The sequence below is a fragment of the Arachis ipaensis genome, chromosome B2 (genome assembly GCF_059453495.1).
Source record: "Arachis ipaensis isolate K30076 ecotype BB chromosome B2, ASM5945349v1, whole genome shotgun sequence".
NCBI lineage: Eukaryota > Viridiplantae > Streptophyta > Magnoliopsida > Fabales > Fabaceae > Arachis > Arachis ipaensis.
Genome location: NC_142437.1, coordinates 68,419,665 through 68,443,705, shown reverse-complemented (window position 1 = coordinate 68,443,705; position 24,041 = coordinate 68,419,665). Strand labels below are relative to the sequence as shown.

General features: G+C 40.3%; 3 non-coding genes across 3 annotated transcripts; all 3 read left to right on the top strand.

Annotated features, from left to right (window-relative positions):
• The first annotated feature begins 4,254 nt into the window (after positions 1 to 4,254).
• On the top strand, positions 4,255 to 4,358 carry LOC148574263 (small nucleolar RNA R71). Its single transcript, XR_015905861.1, has one exon. It is a non-coding gene; the product is annotated as a small nucleolar RNA R71 (small nucleolar RNA).
• Positions 4,359 to 13,810: 9,452 nt separating this feature from the next.
• LOC148574262 (small nucleolar RNA R71) lies at positions 13,811 to 13,914 on the top strand. The gene has a single exon (XR_015905850.1). It is a non-coding gene; the product is annotated as a small nucleolar RNA R71 (small nucleolar RNA).
• A 9,453-nt stretch (positions 13,915 to 23,367) lies between these two features.
• On the top strand, positions 23,368 to 23,471 carry LOC148574261 (small nucleolar RNA R71). Its single transcript, XR_015905839.1, has one exon. It is a non-coding gene; the product is annotated as a small nucleolar RNA R71 (small nucleolar RNA).
• The last annotated feature ends 570 nt before the right edge of the window (positions 23,472 to 24,041 follow it).

The window sequence follows — 24,041 nt, the reverse complement described above, 5'->3', positions numbered from 1 at the left end:
GCTTTTCCATATACTAGTTGGTAAGGGGACATTCCAATTGGTGTTTTGAAAGCTGTCCTATATGCCCAAAGAGCATCATCTAGCTTAATCGACCAGTCTTTCCTTGAAATTCCCACCGTCTTTTCCAGGATTCTTTTGAGTTCTCTATTAGATATTTCGGCTTGCCCACTTGTCTGTGGATGGTATGGTGTGGCTACCTTGTGTTTGACTCCATATTTTAGAAGCAATGCCTCTAATGGTTTGTTGCAGAAGTGGCTTCCTCCATCACTGATGATTGCTCTTGGAACCCCAAAACGGCAAAAAATGTGTTTTCTGAGGATGTTCATGACTACCTTATTATCATTGGTTGGAGTTGCTATTGCTTCAACCCATTTGGAGACATAGTCTACTGCTACAAGAATGTAATTATTTGAATATGAGGTGGGAAAGGGTCCCATGAAATCTATCCCCCATACATCAAACAATTCAAGTTCCAGAATGAATTGTTGTGGCATTTCATTTCTTCTTGGCAGGTTCCCCGCTTTCTGGCATTCATGGCAGTGCTTTACTAGTTCCTTTGCATCTTTGAAGATAGTGGGCCAATAAAAACCACACTGCAACACCTTAGCTGCTGTTCTTTCTCCTGCAAAATGTCCTCCATAAGTAGAGCCATGGTAGTCCCATAAAACTTCCCTTCCTTCTTCCTCTGATATGCATCTTCTGAGTATGCCATCCGAACATTTTTTGAACAAGTATGGTTCGTCCCAGATGAAGTATTTGGCATCATTTACCAATTTCTTCCTTTGATGCTTGTTAAATTCCAACGGCAAATTCCCAGTGGCCTTGAAGTTTGCTATGTCTGCAAACCAGGGTGCTTTGTGAATTACCATGAGTTGTTCATCAGGAAAGCACTCATTTATATGTGTGCTTTGTGCGCTTCCTTCTTCACATGGTATCCTTGATAAATGGTCTGCCACCTTGTTCTCTACACCCTTCTTGTCTTTGATTTCAATGTCAAATTCCTGCAACAAAAGAACCCATCTAATAAGTCTTGGTTTGGATTCTTGTTTAGCAAGTAAGTATTTTAAAGCTGAATGATCAGTGAAGACAATGACTTTAGATCCAATGAGATAGGATCTAAATTTGTCAAATGCAAAGACTATTGCCAAGAGTTCTTTTTCAGTGGTTGTGTAATTCCTTTGGTTATCATTCAAGACTTTACTGGCATAATAAATCACATGTACCAAATTGTTTTTCCTTTGTCCTAACACTGCCCCAATAGCAAGGTCTGATGCATCACACATCAGTTCAAAAGGTAAGTTCCAATCAGGTGGGGCAATGATAGGTGCAGAGGAAAGTTTTTGCTTCAAAAGTTCATAGGCTAGCATGCAATTTTTATCAAATACAAAGGGTGTATCAGAGACAAGCAAGTTACTCAAAGGTTTGGCTATTTTAGAAAAGTCTCTAATAAACCTTCTGTAAAAACCAGCGTGTCCCAAAAAACTCCTAACTGCCTTGACATTACTTGGTGGAGGTAGTTTTTCGATGAGTTCCACCTTAGCTCTGTCCACCTCAATGCCTCTATTAGAGATTTTGTGGCCAAGGACTATTCCTTCTGTGACCATGAAATGACACTTTTCCCAGTTTAATACTAGGTTGGTCTCTTGGCACCTTTTAAGCACCAAGGCAAGGTGGTGTAGGCAGCTAGAAAAAGAATCTCCAAACACAGAAAAATCATCCATGAAGACCTCAATAAATTTTTCAATCATGTCCGAAAAGATGGACAGCATGCATCTTTGGAAAGTGGCAGGTGCATTGCACAATCCAAAGGGCATGCGTCTATAAGCAAAAACTCCATATGGACAAACAAATGATGTTTTCTCTTGATCTCTAGGATCAACTACTATCTGATTATAGCCTGAGTATCCATCCAGAAAGCAATAGTAAGCATGTCCTGCAAGCCTTTCAAGCATCTGATCCATGAATGGGAGTGGGAAATGATCTTTTCTGGTGGCTTCATTGAGCTTCCTGTAGTCTATGCACATCCTCCACCCAGTGACAGTTCTTGTGGGTATGAGTTCGTTCCTCTCATTTGGCACCACATTTATGCCACCTTTCTTGGGAACTACATGGATGGGACTAACCCATGGGCTATCAGAAATGGGGTAGATTACCCCTGCCTGCCATAACTTCATGACCTCCTTTTGTACCACTTCTTTCATGATGGGATTCAATCTTCTCTGAGCTTGGATGGAGGGTCTAGCATCCTCTTCTAACAATATTTTATGCATGCATATGGATGAACTTATCCCCTTCAAATCGGCTAGGGTCCATCCAATGGCATCTTGATGAGTTTGTAGCACCTTGATCAATTCTTCTTCCTGTTCTTGACTCAGGGCAGAGCTAATGATAACAGGATGACTCTCATCACTACCCAAGTATGCATACTTGAGATTAGGGGGCAGTGCTTTGAGCTCAGGTTTTGGTGCTTCCTTCTCTTCTTTCACTCTCTCTGGCGTGCTTGGCATGGTTGTTTCAGCAGCCTTGATGTCACTAACTTCTATGTCCTTGGTGAACTCCTCCTCTGCTACTTCATTTGTTGTTTCCTCAAAGGTTTCTTGTACTGCAATGTCCACTACATCCACCCTCATGCATTCCCTTAGTGATTCTGATGGATAGCTCATTGCCTTGAATACGTTAAACACCAATTTCTCATCATGTAGTCTAAGAGTGAGTTCACCCTTTTGTACATCTATGATGGCTCCAGCAGTAGCCAGGAAGGGTCTTCCCAGAATTATTGAAGCTTTGGCTTCTTCCTCCATATCTAACACCACAAAATCAGCAGGAAATATAAAATCTCCCACTTTCACCAACAAATCCTCAACTATCCCATGAGGGAATTTAAAAGTTCGATCTGCCAATTGGAGGGCCATTCTTGTTGGTTTGGCTTCCTCAATCTTCATTCTTCTCATCATTGTTAGAGACATCAAATTGATACTGGCCCCTAAGTCACACAAGGCCTTCTCCACCATGACTTCTCCTATGATGCAGGGGATTTGGAAACTGCCTGGATCCTTCAATTTCTGAGGCAATTTATGCTGAATGATGGCACTGCATTCTTCAGTTAACAACACAGTTTCCTCATTTCTCCAGCTTCTCTTCTTGGTCATTAATTCCTTTAAGAATTTTGCATAGAGTGGCATTTGCTCTATTGCCTCAGCAAACGGAATGTTGATTTGAAGCTTCTTAAAAATCTCCAAGAATCTGGAGAATTGGCCATCCTTTTCACTTTTCATCAAACGTTGAGGATATGGTGCTTTAGGTGTATAAGGCTTCAGGACCTCTTTTTCTTTTTCTTTTGTTGCAGACGGTGTAAAAGATTGTCCTTGTTCCTTGTCTCTCACATTTTCCTTTGCTTCATCCTCTGTGGTTTCCTTTGAGATCTCCTTTAGATTCTTTCCACTTCTGAGGGTTATGGCCTTACATTCTTCCCTTGCAATAGCCTTGGCAGCATGAGAAACGCTTGGCCCAGGGGTTTGCTTAGACAAATACACAATTTGATTTTCTAGCTTCTGGATGGCAGCTCCTTGGTTTTGTAGGTTAGAGTTTACTTATTCCTTAAAGGCTTTCAATTCGGTTATGTCTTGACTCATGGTTGCTAGCATTCCTTCTATCCTGTTTAATTGATCTTGAAATTGTTGGTTCGGATTAGGTTGGGTAGGTTGATTATTTTGGCCATGATATGATGGTTGGGAGTAAGTGTTTTGTGTGGCTTGGTATGATCTTTGGTTGGAGTTTTGGTATGTGGACTTGTTATGTTGGTTTTGCTGGTTTCCCCACCCAAAGTTTGGGTGGTTTTTCCATCCTGGGTTGTAAGTGTTGGAATGTGGATCATATGATTGCCTTTGTTGGTTTCCCACATAGTTGGCCTCTTCCCAATCACCTCCTTCAGTGCTTACTTCCTCTTGATCTTGTGTGTGTATTGCAGCCACTTGCTTTGTTTCTAATTTCCTGGTGAGCTCTGCTAGTTGCTTGGCAAACACCTTATTTTGGGCTAAAATTGTATCAACATGGCTCAGCTCCATGACTCCCTTAGTGTTGTGTCTCTCTGAAGCATAGTAGTACTCATTCTCAGCCACTGTCTCAATCACTTCAATGGCTTCTTCCACAGTCTTTTTCCTGTTCAATGAACCTCCTGATGAATGGTCTACAGCCTTCCTTGATTCATAAGAAAGTCCATCATAGAAAATATGCAATTGCACCCAGTCATGTAACATGTCTGGTGGGCATTTCCTTGTTAAATCCTTGAATCTCTCCCATGCCTCGTAGAGAGTTTCACCATCTTGTTGTCTAAAAGTCTGAACCTCAGATCGAAGCCTATTGACCTTTTGTGGGGGGTAGAAACGTGCCAGAAACTTGCTTTCCACCTCGTCCCATGTTGTTAGGCTCCCCCTTGGGAATGATTCCAGCCACTTAGCTGCCTTGTCCCTAAGTGAAAATGGGAACAAAAGCAGTTTATAGGAATCTTCCTGGACTCCATTAGACTTCACAGTGTCGCAAATTCTCAGGAATTTTGTGAGATGTTGGTTTGGGTCTTCATTAGCACTCCCACCAAATGAACAATGATTCTCCACAAGTGATATTAGCTGTGGTTTGAGTTCAAAATTGTTGGCCTGAATGGGTGGTTTCTGAATGCTGCTACCACAATTCCCAGAGGTTGGGTTTATGTATGAACCAAGAACCCTCCTCTCGGGAATGGCATTGTTTCCATCAGCTCTCTCATGGTTGTGAACTTCTCTATCCATGTTGAGATCTAGAGCTTCCTCAAAATTGTCCTCAGATTCTCCTTCAGATTCTTCTTCTCCCAGTACTCTCTTCCCTCTTGCTTCCCTTCTAAGTCTATGAAGGGTCCTTTCTGGTTCGGTATATGGAGGAGTTGATGTCTCTCCTCTCTTACCTGTCATACAAGAACACAGCACAGGCAACAAACAAGTGAAATACTCTTGGTTTAATGGAAGAGTATGGTTAGAGTAGTTGAGGAATTAATTCAAATAGTTAGTGAGTCAGTGAGTTAGTTGCGTGAATTTAAAGGCATAAAGAAAGAAAGAATGTAACAGAGTGCAGGAATTAAAATTCAACAAGTAACTTGAACTGAATTAACAAAGCAAGAAAAATGCTCAATCTAGTTAACTTCCAATTTGAGAGTTGTCAATCGAAAACCAATCCCCGGCAACGGCGCCATAAACTTGATGCGCATAAACTAGTTATGCCACGATTTAGGAAATTGCACGATCGGCAAAATTCCTTCCGGCAAGTGCACCGGTTATCGTCAAGTAAAAACTCACAATAGAGTGAGGTCGAATCCCACAAGGATTGGTTGAATGAGCAATTCGGATTAGAAGTGTGTCTAGTTGAGCGGAATCAAGACTTAGATGAGAATTGCGGAATGTAAAATTGGCGGGAAACGTAAATGACAAGAAATTGAAATGGCGGAATCTTAAATTGCATGAATTAAAGAGCAGAAGCTAAATTGCTGAAATTAAAAGGGGATGGGGGTGATTGCATGAATTGAGTTGCAGAATGTAAAGAGAAAGTGGAAATCAGAAATGGGGAATTCATTGGGTGTTAGGAGATATTGAGATCTCCGAATCAAAACATTTTTATTCCTTCCTCAACCAATGCATTCATTGAATTTTGCTTGGCAATCTTATATGATTGGATCCCAATCCCTTGGCTCACCAATTCTCTCTAAAAATGAACAAATTCCCAATCCCTTGGTTTAAATGTTCATAAGAAGAGATGATGCTCGATCACTGATTAAACCACACAGTTTCATGAACCACAATTTGGTAGGATTACATGTCACAATATCCATCCAAACCCCAATCCAATTCACTGTGAGAAAGCTTCTCTAGCATGAATCCTCCATTCCTTTCCCAAGGTTCCGAAGGATTCCAATTATGGGTAGTTTCTTTCCCAAGACAACTACCCAATGGAATTAGATCGAGAAGCTTTCTAACAAAATTCAAGAGAAAAGATTGAAGAAGAAGATAAAACTATTATTGATTCATTGAATTACAATAGAGCTCCCTAACCCAATGAAAGGGGTTTAGTGAGTCATAGCTCTGAATTCAATTACAAAGGTATGAAAACTAGCAAAATGAAAAGGTAAAAAGTCCTTCCTAACTTAAATTCTATCCTATTTATACACTTTCTTCATTGAGCTTCTGTTGTGTTTCTTGGGCTTTGAGGCCTCTCCCTGCTTTCTTTTTGCTTTGGGTTTATGATCCATAATCTTGATGAGGCTGCTGATCCAAATTCTGTAACATTCATTGAGCCAACTTAGTGATAATCAAGTAATGACACATGACTCAACAAATTGAAATTCCAGACTCATCAATCCTTCAGGCCCAATCCCATAAACCATGATATTCAATTGGGTTTCATACCAGAGTAAGTTTAAGTTAATGTTTGTGCTCAAATGCTAACTTAAACTGCAATATTTTTGGCCCAGAAACCTTTTCCAAGAGTGGCGTTTAAGTTGCAGTTTAAGCTTAAACTGCAGCTTAAACGCCAGACACTTCCAGTGATGCCTTTTGTGGAAGCACGTTTAAGCTTCAGTTTAAGGTTAAACTGAAGCTTAAACGTGGAAATGGAAGAAGGCAGCCCTGGAGGGTAACGTAGTCGAACACGTTTAAGCTTCAGTTTAAGGTTAAACTGAAGCTTAAACGTGGAGATAGGAAAAGCAGCCCTGGAGGTCGAACACGTTTAAGCTCCAGTTTAAGGTTAAACTGGAGCTTAAACGTGGAAATAGAGAAAGCCATCCTGGAGGTCGAACACGTTTAAGCTCCAGTTTAAGGTTAAACTGGAGCTTAAACGTGGAAGCGGAGAAAGGAACCCCTGGAGGTCGAACACGTTTAAGCTCCAGTTTAAGGTTAAACTGGAGCTTAAACATGGAAATGGAGAAAGCAACCCTGGAGGAGAAAACTTGGTCGAACACGTTTAAGCTCCAGTTTAAGGTTAAATTGGAGCTTAAACGTGGAAATGGCTCCCTGGTGCATTTCCCATTTCTGGCGTTTAACTTCCAGTTTAAGGTTAAACTGGAGGTTAAACGCCACTTTCACCCTTTCCTCAGCTTTTATGATTTTGGCCGTTTAAGTTCCAGTTTAAGCTTAAACTGGAACTTAATCTCCACATGTGATATTCAAGCTTCCTTTATTGATTTTTGTTGCTTCCTTGCCTAGCCTCTTCTTTCCTGAAATCATCCAAACAACTGCATCAAAGTCTTGCAAATTTTCATGAGAATCTTCCATTCATAGCATTCAAGTAATATAACTAAAACTCATGGAATTTGCATCAAAATCATACTGTTTGGATGGTTCATTGCTTTGTTATTCATTTAACCATTCTTGGTTACTTTAAGCTCAAGAAAGTGCATAAAACAACTAAAACTAACAGAAAAATGCTAGTGAAACTAGCCTAAGATGCCTTGGCATCACAACACCAAACTTAATACTTGCTTGTCCCTAAGCAAGTCCTGAGTTATTTGAGAAGAAAGTATGAAACAGAAAGCAATTACATTGGCTATATTAGCAAGCATTTGAAGTTCATCAGAAGGGTTTTATGCAGAAAGTTTCAGCATCACTTTTTCATTCTTATCAGGTAAGATTATCACTTTTTCATTGCATCCATCAAACACTGCTATGGCCTCTTGTTATTCTTATGTCCTTGGCACTTTTCTCTTCTTTGTTTTTCTTTTCTTTTTCTTAGAGCTCCTTTGCTCCTTGTTTGCTTAGTGTCATGTGTTGCACAAGCCTTTGGCATTTTCTTCTTCTTATCAGTGCACTACACATATCCACTCCAGGCATTTTAGTTCACATTTCTTCTTGAGACATTGGTGCCCAGCACCTCTTTGTGTGACTAAATGTTTTGTATTTAGGTTGCTCTTGATAATGGACTTTTGGTTGATAATCCCGGGTTAGTTAACCCAAGTTACCAAGTGTTGAAACACTCCTCAGAACCTATTCATCCAAGCATATCCTTAATACATAAACACCACAGACATTTGTCTCAGAAGTTCAAACCATTGGTGCCTAGCTTATTTTCTCAATTTTTTTTTTTGCTTTTTGGTTGCCCTTTTTCAGTGGCTTTTTCTTCTTCTTTTTCTTTCTTTTTCATGGCCAAAGACATTTATTCATCAAGATCCATAGACAGTTTTCAATTTCTACACAAAAAATGATAATTCTACACTCTATTTCCAGTGATCTGACTAAACAATCAAGCATGCATACCACCACTTAATTCTACTTGATTTGTCACTAATTGAGCCAAGTTACTTTTGTTCAAACTTATCTTTTATTTTTGGAAACAGAACAAGCATGGTAAGCATTTGTTTAAGAAGGTGAAGTTATATCCAAACATCTAGGCATTCACTTTATTCAAAGCAATCAACAGACAAACATACTAGTAACTTCACATTCCAGAAAGATTCAACAATTACAGTTTAAACCAGAACAAGCATGATTTTGTTTGCCCTTTTTAAAGAATTGTCAAGGAACAACACCACCTTGTGAAATTTCTTGTTTTCTCTTTGTTGCCAGGAAACAATTTGATTTCTTCCTTCTTCTCCTAGTTGTTGCTTCATGTTCTTTCTAAGATCCTTGTTTCCTTTCCTGCAAAGAGTGATGAAGTTGCTTGCTTCTCAAGCACTTGAGTGGTTAGCTCAACTATGTATGGGCAAGTGTCTGAGTCTTAAGTTGGTGTGTGAACACCAAACTTAGTCTCCTACTTACTTCTCTGTTCTTTGAATCCTTGAGTTCTCCTTGGAATGAAGTTGCTGCTAAGGATTTTAAGCATTTCTGTGATTGCTTAGAATGGTTGTTCCTTTCATATAATTCAAAGGTTGTTGGGTTCAGTTGATCTTTATGGTGGACACCAAACTTAGAGTCACACATTCCCCTTTGAATTATTGATCCATGAATTCATTGTTTGGTGTGAAACACCAAACTTAATTCTTTGCAATGCACAGAAACTACTTCACCCTTTTTATTGAAACAAATAAAAGAAACAGCAAAGGGGTATTACCTCAGGTTGGGTTGCCTCCCAACAAGCGCTTCTTTAACGTCATTAGCTTGACGGTTGTCTTCCTCAGTTGAGGTGATATTTAACCTTGTCCTTCTCTTCCACATCTCCCAAGTAATGTTTGAGTCTTTGACCGTTCACAGTGAAGGTTCGTTGTGACTTTTCTTCCATGATTTCTACTTGTCCATATTGGGAGACCTTGGTGACAAGGAATGGTCCAGACCACCTTGATTTTAGCTTCCCCGGAAATAGCTTCAGCCTAGAATTGTAGAGCAATACTTTTTGTCCTTCTTCAAATTTCCTTGGGGCTATGTTGCTGTCATGCTTCTTCTTTGCTCTTTCTTTGTAAATTTTGGCATTCTCATAAGCTTCAGCTCTGAATTCTTCCAACTCTTGAATTTGCAACATCCTTCTTTCTCCAGCAGCTTTGCTGTCCAAGTTCAAGATTTTCAAGGCCCAGAATGCCTTGTGCTCCAACTCCAGTGGCAAATGGCAAGCTTTTCCATATACTAGTTGGTAAGGGGACATTCCAATTGGTGTTTTGAAAGCTGTCCTATATGCCCAAAGAGCATCATCTAGCTTAATCGACCAGTCTTTCCTTGAAATTCCCACCGTCTTTTCCAGGATTCTTTTGAGTTCTCTATTAGATATTTCGGCTTGCCCACTTGTCTGTGGATGGTATGGTGTGGCTACCTTGTGTTTGACTCCATATTTTAGAAGCAATGCCTCTAATGGTTTGTTGCAGAAGTGGCTTCCTCCATCACTGATGATTGCTCTTGGAACCCCAAAACGGCAAAAAATGTGTTTTCTGAGGATGTTCATGACTACCTTATTATCATTGGTTGGAGTTGCTATTGCTTCAACCCATTTGGAGACATAGTCTACTGCTACAAGAATGTAATTATTTGAATATGAGGTGGGAAAGGGTCCCATGAAATCTATCCCCCATACATCAAACAATTCAAGTTCCAGAATGAATTGTTGTGGCATTTCATTTCTTCTTGGCAGGTTCCCCGCTTTCTGGCATTCATGGCAGTGCTTTACTAGTTCCTTTGCATCTTTGAAGATAGTGGGCCAATAAAAACCACACTGCAACACCTTAGCTGCTGTTCTTTCTCCTGCAAAATGTCCTCCATAAGTAGAGCCATGGTAGTCCCATAAAACTTCCCTTCCTTCTTCCTCTGATATGCATCTTCTGAGTATGCCATCCGAACATTTTTTGAACAAGTATGGTTCGTCCCAGATGAAGTATTTGGCATCATTTACCAATTTCTTCCTTTGATGCTTGTTAAATTCCAACGGCAAATTCCCAGTGGCCTTGAAGTTTGCTATGTCTGCAAACCAGGGTGCTTTGTGAATTACCATGAGTTGTTCATCAGGAAAGCACTCATTTATATGTGTGCTTTGTGCGCTTCCTTCTTCACATGGTATCCTTGATAAATGGTCTGCCACCTTGTTCTCTACACCCTTCTTGTCTTTGATTTCAATGTCAAATTCCTGCAACAAAAGAACCCATCTAATAAGTCTTGGTTTGGATTCTTGTTTAGCAAGTAAGTATTTTAAAGCTGAATGATCAGTGAAGACAATGACTTTAGATCCAATGAGATAGGATCTAAATTTGTCAAATGCAAAGACTATTGCCAAGAGTTCTTTTTCAGTGGTTGTGTAATTCCTTTGGTTATCATTCAAGACTTTACTGGCATAATAAATCACATGTACCAAATTGTTTTTCCTTTGTCCTAACACTGCCCCAATAGCAAGGTCTGATGCATCACACATCAGTTCAAAAGGTAAGTTCCAATCAGGTGGGGCAATGATAGGTGCAGAGGAAAGTTTTTGCTTCAAAAGTTCATAGGCTAGCATGCAATTTTTATCAAATACAAAGGGTGTATCAGAGACAAGCAAGTTACTCAAAGGTTTGGCTATTTTAGAAAAGTCTCTAATAAACCTTCTGTAAAAACCAGCGTGTCCCAAAAAACTCCTAACTGCCTTGACATTACTTGGTGGAGGTAGTTTTTCGATGAGTTCCACCTTAGCTCTGTCCACCTCAATGCCTCTATTAGAGATTTTGTGGCCAAGGACTATTCCTTCTGTGACCATGAAATGACACTTTTCCCAGTTTAATACTAGGTTGGTCTCTTGGCACCTTTTAAGCACCAAGGCAAGGTGGTGTAGGCAGCTAGGAAAAGAATCTCCAAACACAGAAAAATCATCCATGAAGACCTCAATAAATTTTTCAATCATGTCCGAAAAGATGGACAGCATGCATCTTTGGAAAGTGGCAGGTGCATTGCACAATCCAAAGGGCATGCGTCTATAAGCAAAAACTCCATATGGACAAACAAATGATGTTTTCTCTTGATCTCTAGGATCAACTACTATCTGATTATAGCCTGAGTATCCATCCAGAAAGCAATAGTAAGCATGTCCTGCAAGCCTTTCAAGCATCTGATCCATGAATGGGAGTGGGAAATGATCTTTTCTGGTGGCTTCATTGAGCTTCCTGTAGTCTATGCACATCCTCCACCCAGTGACAGTTCTTGTGGGTATGAGTTCGTTCCTCTCATTTGGCACCACATTTATGCCACCTTTCTTGGGAACTACATGGATGGGACTAACCCATGGGCTATCAGAAATGGGGTAGATTACCCCTGCCTGCCATAACTTCATGACCTCCTTTTGTACCACTTCTTTCATGATGGGATTCAATCTTCTCTGAGCTTGGATGGAGGGTCTAGCATCCTCTTCTAACAATATTTTATGCATGCATATGGATGAACTTATCCCCTTCAAATCGGCTAGGGTCCATCCAATGGCATCTTGATGAGTTTGTAGCACCTTGATCAATTCTTCTTCCTGTTCTTGACTCAGGGCAGAGCTAATGATAACAGGATGACTCTCATCACTACCCAAGTATGCATACTTGAGATTAGGGGGCAGTGCTTTGAGCTCAGGTTTTGGTGCTTCCTTCTCTTCTTTCACTCTCTCTGGCGTGCTTGGCATGGTTGTTTCAGCAGCCTTGATGTCACTAACTTCTATGTCCTTGGTGAACTCCTCCTCTGCTACTTCATTTGTTGTTTCCTCAAAGGTTTCTTGTACTGCAATGTCCACTACATCCACCCTCATGCATTCCCTTAGTGATTCTGATGGATAGCTCATTGCCTTGAATACGTTAAACACCAATTTCTCATCATGTAGTCTAAGAGTGAGTTCACCCTTTTGTACATCTATGATGGCTCCAGCAGTAGCCAGGAAGGGTCTTCCCAGAATTATTGAAGCTTTGGCTTCTTCCTCCATATCTAACACCACAAAATCAGCAGGAAATATAAAATCTCCCACTTTCACCAACAAATCCTCAACTATCCCATGAGGGAATTTAAAAGTTCGATCTGCCAATTGGAGGGCCATTCTTGTTGGTTTGGCTTCCTCAATCTTCATTCTTCTCATCATTGTTAGAGACATCAAATTGATACTGGCCCCTAAGTCACACAAGGCCTTCTCCACCATGACTTCTCCTATGATGCAGGGGATTTGGAAACTGCCTGGATCCTTCAATTTCTGAGGCAATTTATGCTGAATGATGGCACTGCATTCTTCAGTTAACAACACAGTTTCCTCATTTCTCCAGCTTCTCTTCTTGGTCATTAATTCCTTTAAGAATTTTGCATAGAGTGGCATTTGCTCTATTGCCTCAGCAAACGGAATGTTGATTTGAAGCTTCTTAAAAATCTCCAAGAATCTGGAGAATTGGCCATCCTTTTCACTTTTCATCAAACGTTGAGGATATGGTGCTTTAGGTGTATAAGGCTTCAGGACCTCTTTTTCTTTTTCTTTTGTTGCAGACGGTGTAAAAGATTGTCCTTGTTCCTTGTCTCTCACATTTTCCTTTGCTTCATCCTCTGTGGTTTCCTTTGAGATCTCCTTTAGATTCTTTCCACTTCTGAGGGTTATGGCCTTACATTCTTCCCTTGCAATAGCCTTGGCAGCATGAGAAACGCTTGGCCCAGGGGTTTGCTTAGACAAATACACAATTTGATTTTCTAGCTTCTGGATGGCAGCTCCTTGGTTTTGTAGGTTAGAGTTTACTTCTTCCTTAAAGGCTTTCAATTCGGTTATGTCTTGACTCATGGTTGCTAGCATTCCTTCTATCCTGTTTAATTGATCTTGAAATTGTTGGTTCGGATTAGGTTGGGTAGGTTGATTATTTTGGCCATGATATGATGGTTGGGAGTAAGTGTTTTGTGTGGCTTGGTATGATCTTTGGTTGGAGTTTTGGTATGTGGACTTGTTATGTTGGTTTTGCTGGTTTCCCCACCCAAAGTTTGGGTGGTTTTTCCATCCTGGGTTGTAAGTGTTGGAATGTGGATCATATGATTGCCTTTGTTGGTTTCCCACATAGTTGGCCTCTTCCCAATCACCTCCTTCAGTGCTTACTTCCTCTTGATCTTGTGTGTGTATTGCAGCCACTTGCTTTGTTTCTAATTTCCTGGTGAGCTCTGCTAGTTGCTTGGCAAACACCTTATTTTGGGCTAAAATTGTATCAACATGGCTCAGCTCCATGACTCCCTTAGTGTTGTGTCTCTCTGAAGCATAGTAGTACTCATTCTCAGCCACTGTCTCAATCACTTCAATGGCTTCTTCCACAGTCTTTTTCCTGTTCAATGAACATCCTGATGAATGGTCTACAGCCTTCCTTGATTCATAAGAAAGTCCATCATAGAAAATATGCAATTGCACCCAGTCATGTAACATGTCTGGTGGGCATTTCCTTGTTAAATCCTTGAATCTCTCCCATGCCTCGTAGAGAGTTTCACCATCTTGTTGTCTAAAAGTCTGAACCTCAGATCGAAGCCTATTGACCTTTTGTGGGGGGTAGAAACGTGCCAGAAACTTGCTTTCCACCTCGTCCCATGTTGTTAGGCTCCCCCTTGGGAATGATTCCAGCCACTTAGCTGCCTTGTCCCTAAGTGAAAATGGGAACAAAAGCAGTTTATAGGAATCTTCCTGGACTCCATTAGACTTCACAGTGTCGCAAATTCTCAGGAATTTTGTGAGATGTTGGTTTGGGTCTTCATTAGCACTCCCACCAAATGAACAATGATTCTCCACAAGTGATATTAGCTGTGGTTTGAGTTCAAAATTGTTGGCCTGAATGGGTGGTTTCTGAATGCTGCTACCACAATTCCCAGAGGTTGGGTTTATGTATGAACCAAGAACCCTCCTCTCGGGAATGGCATTGTTTCCATCAGCTCTCTCATGGTTGTGAACTTCTCTATCCATGTTGAGATCTAGAGCTTCCTCAAAATTGTCCTCAGATTCTCCTTCAGATTCTTCTTCTCCCAGTACTCTCTTCCCTCTTGCTTCCCTTCTAAGTCTATGAAGGGTCCTTTCTGGTTCGGTATATGGAGGAGTTGATGTCTCTCCTCTCTTACCTGTCATACAAGAACACAGCACAGGCAACAAACAAGTGAAATACTCTTGGTTTAATGGAAGAGTATGGTTAGAGTAGTTGAGGAATTAATTCAAATAGTTAGTGAGTCAGTGAGTTAGTTGCGTGAATTTAAAGGCATAAAGAAAGAAAGAATGTAACAGAGTGCAGGAATTAAAATTCAACAAGTAACTTGAACTGAATTAACAAAGCAAGAAAAATGCTCAATCTAGTTAACTTCCAATTTGAGAGTTGTCAATCGAAAACCAATCCCCGGCAACGGCGCCATAAACTTGATGCGCATAAACTAGTTATGCCACGATTTAGGAAATTGCACGATCGGCAAAATTCCTTCCGGCAAGTGCACCAGTTATCGTCAAGTAAAAACTCACAATAGAGTGAGGTCGAATCCCACAAGGATTGGTTGAATGAGCAATTCGGATTAGAAGTGTGTCTAGTTGAGCGGAATCAAGACTTAGATGAGAATTGCGGAATGTAAAATTGGCGGGAAACGTAAATGACAAGAAATTGAAATGGCGGAATCTTAAATTGCATGAATTAAAGAGCAGAAGCTAAATTGCTGAAATTAAAAGGGGATGGGGGTGATTGCATGAATTGAGTTGCAGAATGTAAAGAGAAAGTGGAAATCAGAAATGGGGAATTCATTGGGTGTTAGGAGATATTGAGATCTCCGAATCAAAACATTTTTATTCCTTCCTCAACCAATGCATTCATTGAATTTTGCTTGGCAATCTTATATGATTGGATCCCAATCCCTTGGCTCACCAATTCTCTCTAAAAACGAACAAATTCCCAATCCCTTGGTTTAAATGTTCATAAGAAGAGATGATGCTCGATCACTGATTATACCACACAGTTTCATGAACCACAATTTGGTAGGATTACATGTCACAATATCCATCCAAACCCCAATCCAATTCACTGTGAGAAAGCTTCTCTAGCATGAATCCTCCATTCCTTTCCCAAGGTTCCGAAGGATTCCAATTATGGGTAGTTTCTTTCCCAAGACAACTACCCAATGGAATTAGATCGAGAAGCTTTCTAACAAAATTCAAGAGAAAAGATTGAAGAAGAAGATAAAACTATTATTGATTCATTGAATTACAATAGAGCTCCCTAACCCAATGAAAGGGGTTTAGTGAGTCATAGCTCTGAATTCAATTACAAAGGTATGAAAACTAGCAAAATGAAAAGGTAAAAAGTCCTTCCTAACTTAAATTCTATCCTATTTATACACTTTCTTCATTGAGCTTCTGTTGTGTTTCTTGGGCTTTGAGGCCTCTCCCTGCTTTCTTTTTGCTTTAGGTTTATGATCCATAATCTTGATGAGGCTGCTGATCCAAATTCTGTAACATTCATTGAGCCAACTTAGTGATAATCAAGTAATGACACATGACTCAACAAATTGAAATTCCAGACTCATCAATCCTTCAGGCCCAATCCCATAAACCATGATATTCAATTGGGTTTCATACCAGAGTAAGTTTAAGTTAATGTTTGTGCTCAAATGCTAACTTAAACTGCAATATTTTTGGCCCAGAAACCTTTTCCAAGAGTGGCGTTTAAGTTGCAGTTTAAGCTTAAACTGCAGCTTAAACGCCAGACACTTCCAGTGATGCCTTTTGTGGAAGCACGTTTAAGCTTCAGTTTAAGGTTAAACTGAAGCTTAAACGTGGAAATGGAAGAAGGCAGCCCTGGAGGGTAACGTAGTCGAACACGTTTAAGCTTCAGTTTAAGGTTAAACTGAAGCTTAAACGTGGAGATAGGAAAAGCAGCCCTGGAGGTCGAACACGTTTAAGCTCCAGTTTAAGGTTAAACTGGAGCTTAAACGTGGAAATAGAGAAAGCCATCCTGGAGGTCGAACACGTTTAAGCTCCAGTTTAAGGTTAAACTGGAGCTTAAACGTGGAAGCGGAGAAAGCAACCCCTGGAGGTCGAACACGTTTAAGCTCCAGTTTAAGGTTAAACTGGAGCTTAAACGTGGAAATGGAGAAAGCAACCCTGGAGGAGAAAACTTGGTCGAACACGTTTAAGCTCCAGTTTAAGGTTAAATTGGAGCTTAAACGTGGAAATGGCTCCCTGGTGCATTTCCCATTTCTGGCGTTTAACTTCCAGTTTAAGGTTAAACTGGAGGTTAAACGCCACTTTCACCCTTTCCTCAGCTTTTATGATTTTGGCCGTTTAAGTTCCAGTTTAAGCTTAAACTGGAACTTAAACTCCACATGTGATATTCAAGCTTCCTTTATTGATTTTTGTTGCTTCCTTGCCTAGCCTCTTCTTTCCTGAAATCATCCAAACAACTGCATCAAAGTCTTGCAAATTTTCATGAGAATCTTCCATTCATAGCATTCAAGTAATATAACTAAAACTCATGGAATTTGCATCAAAATCATACTGTTTGGATGGTTCATTGCTTTGTTATTCATTTAACCATTCTTGGTTACTTTAAGCTCAAGAAAGTGCATAAAACAACTAAAACTAACAGAAAAATGCTAGTGAAACTAGCCTAAGATGCCTTGGCATCACAACACCAAACTTAATACTTGCTTGTCCCTAAGCAAGTCCTGAGTTATTTGAGAAGAAAGTATGAAACAGAAAGCAATTACATTGGCTATATTAGCAAGCATTTGAAGTTCATCAGAAGGGTTTTATGCAGAAAGTTGCAGCATCACTTTTTCATTCTTATCAGGTAAGATTATCACTTTTTCATTGCATCCATCAAACACTGCTATGGCCTCTTGTTATTCTTATGTCCTTGGCACTTTTCTCTTCTTTGTTTTTCTTTTCTTTTTCTTAGAGCTCCTTTGCTCCTTGTTTGCTTAGTGTCATGTGTTGCACAAGCCTTTGGCATTTTCTTCTTCTTATCAGTGCACTACACATATCCACTCCAGGCATTTTAGTTCACATTTCTTCTTGAGACATTGGTGCCCAGCACCTCTTTGTGTGACTAAATGTTTTGTATTTAGGTTGCTCTTGATAATGGACTTTTGGTTGATAATCCCGGGTTAGTTAACCCAAGTTACCAAGTGTTGAAACACTCCTCAGAACCTATTCATCCAAGCATATCCTTAATACATAAACACCACAGACATTTGTCTCAGAAGTTCAAACCATTGGTGCCTAGCTTATTTTCTCAATTTTTTTTTTTTGCTTTTTGGTTGCCCTTTTTCAGTGGCTTTTTCTTCTTCTTTTTCTTTCTTTTTCATGGCCAAAGACATTTATTCATCAAGATCCATAGACAGTTTTCAATTTCTACACAAAAAATGATAATTCTACACTCTATTTCCAGTGATCTGACTAAACAATCAAGCATGCATACCACCACTTAATTCTACTTGATTTGTCACTAATTGAGCCAAGTTACTTTTGTTCAAACTTTTCTTTTATTTTTGGAAACAGAACAAGCATGGTAAGCATTTGTTTAAGAAGGTGAAGTTATATCCAAACATCTAGGCATTCACTTTATTCAAAGCAATCAACAGACAAACATACTAGTAACTTCACATTCCAGAAAGATTCAACAATTACAGTTTAAACCAGAACAAGCATGCTTTTGTTTGCCCTTTTTAAAGAATTGTCAAGGAACAACACCACCTTGTGAAATTTCTTGTTTTCTCTTTGTTGCCAGGAAACAATTTGATTTCTTCCTTCTTCTCCTAGTTGTTGCTTCATGTTCTTTCTAAGATCCTTGTTTCCTTTCCTGCAAAGAGTGATGAAGTTGCTTGCTTCTCAAGCACTTGAGTGGTTAGCTCAACTATGTATGGGCAAGTGTCTGAGTCTTAAGTTGGTGTGTGAACACCAAACTTAGTCTCCTACTTACTTCTCTGTTCTTTGAATCCTTGAGTTCTCCTTGGAATGAAGTTGCTGCTAAGGATTTTAAGCATTTCTGTGATTGCTTAGAATGGTTGTTCCTTTCATATAATTCAAAGGTTGTTGTGTTCAGTTGATCTTTATGGTGGACACCAAACTTAGAGTCACACATTCCCCTTTGAATTATTGATCCACGAATTCATTGTTTGGTGTGAAACACCAAACTTAATTCTTTGCAATGCACAGAAACTACTTCACCCTTTTTATTGAAACAAATAAAAGAAACAGCAAAGGGGTATTACCTCAGGTTGGGTTGCCTCCCAACAAGCGCTTCTTTAACGTCATTAGCTTGACGGTTGTCTTCCTCAGTTGAGGTGATATTTAACCTTGTCCTTCTCTTCCACATCTCCCAAGTAATGTTTGAGTCTTTGACCGTTCACAGTGAAGGTTCGTTGTGACTTTTCTTCCATGATTTCTACTTGTCCATATTGGGAGACCTTGGTGACAAGGAATGGTCCAGACCACCTTGATTTTAGCTTCCCCGGAAATAGCTTCAGCCTAGAATTGTAGAGCAATACTTTTTGTCCTTCTTCAAATTTCCTTGGGGCTATGTTGCTGTCATGCTTCTTCTTTGCTCTTTCTTTGTAAATTTTGGCATTCTCATAAGCTTCAGCTCTGAATTCTTCCAACTCTTGAATTTGCAACATCCTTCTTTCTCCAGCAGCTTTGCTGTCCAAGTTCAAGATTTTCAAGGCCCAGAATGCCTTGTGCTCCAACTCCAGTGGCAAATGGCAAGCTTTTCCATATACTAGTTGGTAAGGGGACATTCCAATTGGTGTTTTGAAAGCTGTCCTATATGCCCAAAGAGCATCATCTAGCTTAATCGACCAGTCTTTCCTTGAAATTCCCACCGTCTTTTCCAGGATTCTTTTGAGTTCTCTATTAGATATTTCGGCTTGCCCACTTGTCTGTGGATGGTATGGTGTGGCTACCTTGTGTTTGACTCCATATTTTAGAAGCAATGCCTCTAATGGTTTGTTGCAGAAGTGGCTTCCTCCATCACTGATGATTGCTCTTGGAACCCCAAAACGGCAAAAAATGTGTTTTCTGAGGATGTTCATGACTACCTTATTATCATTGGTTGGAGTTGCTATTGCTTCAACCCATTTGGAGACATAGTCTACTGCTACAAGAATGTAATTATTTGAATATGAGGTGGGAAAGGGTCCCATGAAATCTATCCCCCATACATCAAACAATTCAAGTTCCAGAATGAATTGTTGTGGCATTTCATTTCTTCTTGGCAGGTTCCCCGCTTTCTGGCATTCATGGCAGTGCTTTACTAGTTCCTTTGCATCTTTGAAGATAGTGGGCCAATAAAAACCACACTGCAACACCTTAGCTGCTGTTCTTTCTCCTGCAAAATGTCCTCCATAAGTAGAGCCATGGTAGTCCCATAAAACTTCCCTTCCTTCTTCCTCTGATATGCATCTTCTGAGTATGCCATCCGAACATTTTTTGAACAAGTATGGTTCGTCCCAGATGAAGTATTTGGCATCATTTACCAATTTCTTCCTTTGATGCTTGTTAAATTCCAACGGCAAATTCCCAGTGGCCTTGAAGTTTGCTATGTCTGCAAACCAGGGTGCTTTGTGAATTACCATGAGTTGTTCATCAGGAAAGCACTCATTTATATGTGTGCTTTGTGCGCTTCCTTCTTCACATGGTATCCTTGATAAATGGTCTGCCACCTTGTTCTCTACACCCTTCTTGTCTTTGATTTCAATGTCAAATTCCTGCAACAAAAGAACCCATCTAATAAGTCTTGGTTTGGATTCTTGTTTAGCAAGTAAGTATTTTAAAGCTGAATGATCAGTGAAGACAATGACTTTAGATCCAATGAGATAGGATCTAAATTTGTCAAATGCAAAGACTATTGCCAAGAGTTCTTTTTCAGTGGTTGTGTAATTCCTTTGGTTATCATTCAAGACTTTACTGGCATAATAAATCACATGTACCAAATTGTTTTTCCTTTGTCCTAACACTGCCCCAATAGCAAGGTCTGATGCATCACACATCAGTTCAAAAGGTAAGTTCCAATCAGGTGGGGCAATGATAGGTGCAGAGGAAAGTTTTTGCTTCAAAAGTTCATAGGCTAGCATGCAATTTTTATCAAATACAAAGGGTGTATCAGAGACAAGCAAGTTACTCAAAGGTTTGGCTATTTTAGAAAAGTCTCTAATAAACCTTCTGTAAAAACCAGCGTGTCCCAAAAAACTCCTAACTGCCTTGACATTACTTGGTGGAGGTAGTTTTTCGATGAGTTCCACCTTAGCTCTGTCCACCTCAATGCCTCTATTAGAGATTTTGTGGCCAAGGACTATTCCTTCTGTGACCATGAAATTACACTTTTCCCAGTTTAATACTAGGTTGGTCTCTTGGCACCTTTTAAGCACCAAGGCAAGGTGGTGTAGGCAGCTAGGAAAAGAATCTCCAAACACAGAAAAATCATCCATGAAGACCTCAATAAATTTTTCAATCATGTCCGAAAAGATGGACAGCATGCATCTTTGGAAAGTGGCAGGTGCATTGCACAATCCAAAGGGCATGCGTCTATAAGCAAAAACTCCATATGGACAAACAAATGATGTTTTCTCTTGATCTCTAGGATCAACTACTATCTGATTATAGCCTGAGTATCCATCCAGAAAGCAATAGTAAGCATGTCCTGCAAGCCTTTCAAGCATCTGATCCATGAATGGGAGTGGGAAATGATCTTTTCTGGTGGCTTCATTGAGCTTCCTGTAGTCTATGCACATCCTCCACCCAGTGACAGTTCTTGTGGGTATGAGTTCGTTCCTCTCATTTGGCACCACATTTATGCCACCTTTCTTGGGAACTACATGGATGGGACTAACCCATGGGCTATCAGAAATGGGGTAGATTACCCCTGCCTGCCATAACTTCATGACCTCCTTTTGTACCACTTCTTTCATGATGGGATTCAATCTTCTCTGAGCTTGGATGGAGGGTCTAGCATCCTCTTCTAACAATATTTTATGCATGCATATGGATGAACTTATCCCCTTCAAATCGGCTAGGGTCCATCCAATGGCATCTTGATGAGTTTGTAGCACCTTGATCAATTCTTCTTCCTGTTCTTGACTCAGGGCAGAGCTAATGATAACAGGATGACTCTCATCACTACCCAAGTATGCATACTTGAGATTAGGGGGCAGTGCTTTGAGCTCAGGTTTTGGTGCTTCCTTCTCTTCTTTCACTCTCTCTGGCGTGCTTGGCATGGTTGTTTCAGCAGCCTTGATGTCACTAACTTCTATGTCCTTGGTGAACTCCTCCTCTGCTACTTCATTTGTTGTTTCCTCAAAGGTTTCTTGTACTGCAATGTCCACTACATCCACCCTCATGCATTCCCTTAGTGATTCTGATGGATAGCTCATTGCCTTGAATACGTTAAACACCAATTTCTCATCATGTAGTCTAAGAGTGAGTTCACCCTTTTGTACATCTATGATGGCTCCAGCAGTAGCCAGGAAGGGTCTTCCCAGAATTATTGAAGCTTTGGCTTCTTCCTCCATATCTAACACCACAAAATCAGCAGGAAATATAAAATCTCCCACTTTCACCAACAAATCCTCAACTATCCCATGAGGGAATTTAAAAGTTCGATCTGCCAATTGGAGGGCCATTCTTGTTGGTTTGGCTTCCTCAATCTTCATTCTTCTCATCATTGTTAGAGACATCAAATTGATACTGGCCCCTAAGTCACACAAGGCCTTCTCCACCATGACTTCTCCTATGATGCAGGGGATTTGGAAACTGCCTGGATCCTTCAATTTCTGAGGCAATTTATGCTGAATGATGGCACTGCATTCTTCAGTTAACAACACAGTTTCCTCATTTCTCCAGCTTCTCTTCTTGGTCATTAATTCCTTTAAGAATTTTGCATAGAGTGGCATTTGCTCTATTGCCTCAGCAAACGGAATGTTGATTTGAAGCTTCTTAAAAATCTCCAAGAATCTGGAGAATTGGCCATCCTTTTCACTTTTCATCAAACGTTGAGGATATGGTGCTTTAGGTGTATAAGGCTTCAGGACCTCTTTTTCTTTTTCTTTTGTTGCAGACGGTGTAAAAGATTGTCCTTGTTCCTTGTCTCTCACATTTTCCTTTGCTTCATCCTCTGTGGTTTCCTTTGAGATCTCCTTTAGATTCTTTCCACTTCTGAGGGTTATGGCCTTACATTCTTCCCTTGCAATAGCCTTGGCAGCATGAGAAACGCTTGGCCCAGGGGTTTGCTTAGACAAATACACAATTTGATTTTCTAGCTTCTGGATGGCAGCTCCTTGGTTTTGTAGGTTAGAGTTTACTTCTTCCTTAAAGGCTTTCAATTCGGTTATGTCTTGACTCATGGTTGCTAGCATTCCTTCTATCCTGTTTAATTGATCTTGAAATTGTTGGTTCGGATTAGGTTGGGTAGGTTGATTATTTTGGCCATGATATGATGGTTGGGAGTAAGTGTTTTGTGTGGCTTGGTATGATCTTTGGTTGGAGTTTTGGTATGTGGACTTGTTATGTTGGTTTTGCTGGTTTCCCCCCCCAAAGTTTGGGTGGTTTTTCCATCCTGGGTTGTAAGTGTTGGAATGTGGATCATATGATTGCCTTTGTTGGTTTCCCACATAGTTGGCCTCTTCCCAATCACCTCCTTCAGTGCTTACTTCCTCTTGATCTTGTGTGTGTATTGCAGCCACTTGCTTTGTTTCTAATTTCCTGGTGAGCTCTGCTAGTTGCTTGGCAAACACCTTATTTTGGGCTAAAATTGTATCAACATGGCTCAGCTCCATGACTCCCTTAGTGTTGTGTCTCTCTGAAGCATAGTAGTACTCATTCTCAGCCACTGTCTCAATCACTTCAATGGCTTCTTCCACAGTCTTTTTCCTGTTCAATGAACCTCCTGATGAATGGTCTACAGCCTTCCTTGATTCATAAGAAAGTCCATCATAGAAAATATGCAATTGCACCCAGTCATGTAACATGTCTGGTGGGCATTTCCTTGTTAAATCCTTGAATCTCTCCCATGCCTCGTAGAGAGTTTCACCATCTTGTTGTCTAAAAGTCTGAACCTCAGATCGAAGCCTATTGACCTTTTGTGGGGGGTAGAAACGTGCCAGAAACTTGCTTTCCACCTCGTCCCATGTTGTTAGGCTCCCCCTTGGGAATGATTCCAGCCACTTAGCTGCCTTGTCCCTAAGTGAAAATGGGAACAAAAGCAGTTTATAGGAATCTTCCTGGACTCCATTAGACTTCACAGTGTCGCAAATTCTCAAGAATTTTGTGAGATGTTGGTTTGGGTCTTCATTAGCACTCCCACCAAATGAACAATGATTCTCCACAAGTGATATTAGCTGTGGTTTGAGTTCAAAATTGTTGGCCTGAATGGGTGGTTTCTGAATGCTGCTACCACAATTCCCAGAGGTTGGGTTTATGTATGAACCAAGAACCCTCCTCTCGGGAATGGCATTGTTTCCATCAGCTCTCTCATGGTTGTGAACTTCTCTATCCATGTTGAGATCTAGAGCTTCCTCAAAATTGTCCTCAGATTCTCCTTCAGATTCTTCTTCTCCCAGTACTCTCTTCCCTCTTGCTTCCCTTCTAAGTCTATGAAGGGTCCTTTCTGGTTCGGTATATGGAGGAGTTGATGTCTCTCC